We start from the raw sequence: 5,378 nt of genomic DNA on the forward strand, positions 1-5,378 counted from the left end.
AATTTTTAGTGATCGCCATTCTAACTGGTGTGAGATGGTATCTCATTGTGGTTTTGATTTGCATTTCTCTAAAGACCAGTGATGATGAGCTTTTTTTCATGTTTGTTAGCTGCGTAAATGTCTTTTGAGAAGTGTCTGTCCATATCCTTCACCCACTTTTGAGGGTTTTTTTTTCTTGTGAGGTCCTGCCTTCTCAAAATAGCTCTTTTCAGTGCTGGGATTCACCACAGTTTTGACACTTCCTACTAAGATCCAGAAGTTCCCAGCAAGGGACTTTTGTGCCTGGTTGGCTGCTATATTATTGCTGCTTTGAGGGGATACGATTATAGGAGCTCCTCTTCTATCATCATGCTAATATTTTTAATCTTTGTATTAAGAATAGTTCTCTAGCACATTATTCAACTTGGATTTTACTCAGTAAGTTAATTAAAAACCTGTGAAACCGGACAGCAAGTTATCTGCTGTCAAGATACAACAGTGACACTGATGTGTAGGATGGACATTCCTATTCCAAAAGAGAGAAATTGGAAGTAATAAAGAAATCTTGGAGCCAAAGCAAGCCTGAAACCTGTCATGGAAAGTTTTAGATTTTAGGGCTTGAGGTCCTCTTTGGCTTGATCTCCTGACCTCCAGTCCATAAATGTGGTGGCCCCTCTTCCTTCATTCTGGGCATGTGTCTTTCCACTTCTTTATGTCTCTGATGGTGTCTTCAGGATCGTTCACAAAATTTTTGACATGTTTTATATGTTTATAGCTCTTAACATTTTATTTTTGCTTTTATAAATATTTTCTCAGTTTACATTTAAAATGTAAAAAAGGTAAAACTTAAGCAGGGTTTCCACCATAAATATTACTGTTGAAAAAATATATATCAATAGCTCTTGTCATTGTTAATACATTTTAAGTATTTTTAAATAAAAATGTTCTCTTCAAAAAATATAAAAATATCTCAATAATCTGAATTATTGTGGAAGAATTTTATTAAAATTATTTTAAAATCCATACTCGACCTCTAAGTGTTTGGATGCCTGGGAGACCTATCATGCTTGTTTATAAAAATCTGCAACATTTTAACAATATCAGCTCTTTCCAAATATATTTTATTGTATTTCAATCAGTACGATTAGTTAGATCTTTTGAACCTAGCCAAATAGATCAACTGAAAGGAAAAAATAACTGTTAAAAGCTTGACTATTTTGAACATGAACATACAGCAAGACAAGAATTGTTTCACTAGATGTTTAAAATCGTCATGAGGGGAACACCCAATAAAACAAGGTATTTTAAAGGAATCCAGTGGAAGACCAACGGAAAAGAGTTCATGTGGAAACTTAGCCTCCCCTGCTCTGGCTTCTGGGATAGGATGTTGATCCTCCTTCCTTGTGCAATCCCATTGTTTCCTCCATACACACTGGTTCTCACACCCATGATCTCAGGACTGCCTTCTCTTATGAGCTCTGGATTCATGGATGCACTAGCCTTGCATAATCTTCATGGTCGATGTGTACTGGGCAACTGGAGTCCCAAATTTATTTCAGTGTTCCATGCCAACCTGCCCAGCCCCCAAATTCCTGTGTGTATAAATAGCAATCCACCTTCACCTCCTCCACCACAAACCCCTTGCCCAGACACCGTATCTCTCATCAGGACTAGCTCTTATTATTCTATACATACATATAGAATATATACATCTTATTATTCTATACATACATATAGAATATATTTTGTAAAGTGGAAAAGGCTAAGTCTATTAACTAACTCATATGTTTCATAGATAAGATTTTGATGATGAGATCTGAGATTATTATAAATATTGGTTAAGAGTTTGCATTTAAAAACAGAGGTAAAAATTAGAAGAAAACCAGAATGGTTCAGGAGAGCTACCTACTGACTTCTTTAGCTCTCTTAATTGCATTCTTCTTCAAATCCCAGAGGTGATGTGTCAACGGAAAGCTTTCATCCACTCCCCTAGTGGACATGGTAAAACCAGGCATGATGTCACCTTCTTCTCTTTGTGCTCTTAACCTGACTACACACCACTAGCTCATCTAGGTGAAGTTCAAGACAGCGTCTGATGGTGAGTTCTGCCAGAAGACAGGCAGTACTGGTGGAAACAAAAGGGTAAGCTCTGCTCTCGACTTGTTCTGCTTCTGAAACGTTCTATTAGGAACAAAAGGGTAATCACGGCTCTCCACTTGTTCTGCTTCTGAAACATTCTGTTAGTTCTTCACAGTATTTCCTCATTTTGTCTTAATTTTTTAATGGAGAAAAACACTTGTGATTCTTTCTTAAAACTTCTATATAACACTTATTTACTGTGACATAATTGTAAATGGATTTTTAATTTCCGTTTATTTATGGAAAAAAGCTTTTTCTATATTTTTGGATTTTTATACAAAGATGCATTTATTTTTCCTGTCACTAAAGTTTTATAGAGGAAAAGTGACTGATTTTCTTTTGAGTGGCGATGATTTCTGAGGGTTACAAAACTCTAGAAACAATGTCTCAATCATTTTGTTTCCCTGATGAAACCCACAGAGCGTGGCCTAAACCCAAGTGTAGACTGCGGGGGGAGGATGGTGTCCGTTAGAGACTGAGGCAGAGTCACGTGCTCTGGGTCCCACTCTTGGGCTGAGACACACGTTCTTTCTCAGATGAGGTGTGTGATATTAGGCAGGTACCCTGAGAACCTGAATTTAATATGTAAAAAGAGCAAATGCTATGACAAAGTAACTCATAGGCTCTGGGGAAAGAAGAAATGTAAAGTATTAAACAATTTTAATATTGGTATTAGAACAATTCCTGGAATGGTGTCTGCTTCAAATAAAGATTTGATATGACTCCATTTATACTTATAATAAATCCCCAAGTTAAACATGCATTAAGCAATTTACATAAAATTCAAACAAGCGGATCGAGAAGAATAAGAATGAACAGGGGACCAGTCACTACGTGTGGACACAGTGTTTCCATATCTGTCCCGTGTCCTGGGTGAGCTTTCTGAGTGGCTTCATGATAGTGATCCCCATTTACCAAAGTGCAGCGCAAAGATTTGCTTAGCAAACCCTGCATCTCCCTGCCCTCCTGTTCCCTCTGAATTTACTGAGCAAACACCTTTTAGGTCTTCACATGTGCTGGTCACTCCCCTGGTCCTTGCTTCACTTTGGCCACAAATACAGACGAGATCAGCAGTTGTGTTTTGCAGTTTATTGGAATGTGTTAAAATTGTACACAGATCTCAGCCACCATTTGCCAGTGGGGACCGTGTTTGACACAAATCATCTACTCACCTACCTACCTATGTATTCATATATATAGAAATATATAGACACACAAAATGTCTCAGATTTGTTGGGTATTTATATTAAGGCATCAAAGCATCCCAGCGTATTGGAACTTTTGGTGAATTGAATGTATTAACTAGTTTTTATAATTATAAGAATACAAAATGTATTTGAAACTTGTAAATTCATTCTAAAATGTCCCTGCATCATAACCACAGCTAAAGTCTTCCCAGAAAGAGGAGTTATTCTGTCCTTATTCTTGACTAGGGCTATCAAAATTTAACATTTAACATGTCAGAAGTTGAAAAGTTGGAAAGGTTTAATTTCTTTCGGAGAAAACATGGAAGAAGCTGTTATGGACTATTTCAGAAAGGCCGGATATATTTTGTGTCTATTGCCCTTGTTTATTTTGTAGCTATTTAAAAATTCCACTTTAAGTCACATTTACAAAATAATTGTTCCCTGAATAGACTCACTGTGACCTCCTTAAGTGCACTGAAGTTCAATTCATCTTTGATTCATCTTCAGCATATAACATAGAGACAGGCTGTGAGTGTCACGGTAGAGAAGGAAACAGTGAGTTGAAGTCAGAGGCGTCTCAGTGTTTGATTTTCCTCCCTGCCTCTCAGTGTGTGTGAAAGATTGTGGCAGGCAGTGAAGCACATGATGTTTGCAAAACCAACTAAAGCTTTGTCTGATAAACAGCAGTGACCCTCCAAATTCTAGTTCTTCCTTGCTGAGATTTAATGAGCTTTAAAATGAGGGGAGCTATAAGGAGATGAGGTTGGAGGACCACATACCAGACAGGAAGGACATGGGATTCTCCAAAAAGCTCTGCATAACCAAGGTTAAAATAAGAAATGTAGAATATAGTTATATTTATATATTCACCTGTGTATGTTTACATAAATATGTTTACATTATATTTACATAAAACCAGAATATTTACACATAAACACACAAATATAAAAACCAAAGTTGTTTTCTTCAAGTGGGTCATATGCTTTATTTTGCAGACCTGCCATTTTTATTTTGAAAATCAAATTCTTAAATGTATGAACAGGTACTGCATCTGGAGAATGGAAGTTAATGCATCTTATATAATAGTAGCAACCATCTTAGGTAGGTTGTGCAGAATTGTATAGATATTAACTCCTTAAGAGTATATGTGTTTATCGGAAACTGTACTATTCTAAGCACCTTCGTTACATTTCCTCATTTTTCCCTCATCACACCTGAGCTCAAACATGATTTGTATCCTTTTTGATGTAGACTGGAGAAAGGAATAGCAGATAGAGAAAAAGATGGACCTATGGCTGGGGTCTGTGTGCTCCTTACTCATGTCCCTCAATGTCTAAAGGGTCAGTCGTGTGTGAGGACCCTTCCCTGCTCACGAGAATGTGAGGCTCGCTCCATGCAATCACAGAGCCTCACAGCATGGCCTGATCCTGTGGAAGGAGGAGTTTCAAACATCTGGTATAACGTCTTTTCCAAGTTACGCTTTAGTTACTTGCTACATCTTTCTTATATCAAATATACCCCCTGAGTATTTTGAAGATGCCTATTTTCTTAAACCAGAGATGTTAATTCAATCCAACCCTCTATGACAAAAACTCTAGAAATAACGAGTTTGATTTATCTTTCAATGAGTCACATTTGTGTTAGCAGAGGAGGGTGGTTCTGCAAATTTGCAGTACTTGTTGATAAATGACACTATGAGGAAAGTTTATTAATTTGAACCGTGACAACCTTACTATTAGTTACCAATTATTTTGGCCTATAGTTGTGAATTCTTTTCATAAATTTGTTATGTCATTTATATACTCAAATATCTAGACCCACGAGACTTACTCAGGTAGCACAATCGGCATACACGAACGTGAGTACTCACTAAACACTCGTTACAAAGGGATGCATTACACTAACTCCAAAACTCTCCTTGGTGGCCTAGGTGAAACCTCATGGCCAACACCACCTGGATGGCCAACCACACTGGATGGTCGGATTTCATCCTGATGGGACTCTTCAGACAATCCAAACATCCGGCTCTACTGTGTGTGGTCATTTTTGTGGTTTTCCTGATGGCATTGTCTG

The sequence above is a fragment of the Mandrillus leucophaeus genome, unplaced genomic scaffold (assembly GCF_000951045.1).
Source record: "Mandrillus leucophaeus isolate KB7577 unplaced genomic scaffold, Mleu.le_1.0 Scaffold1608, whole genome shotgun sequence".
NCBI lineage: Eukaryota > Metazoa > Chordata > Mammalia > Primates > Cercopithecidae > Mandrillus > Mandrillus leucophaeus.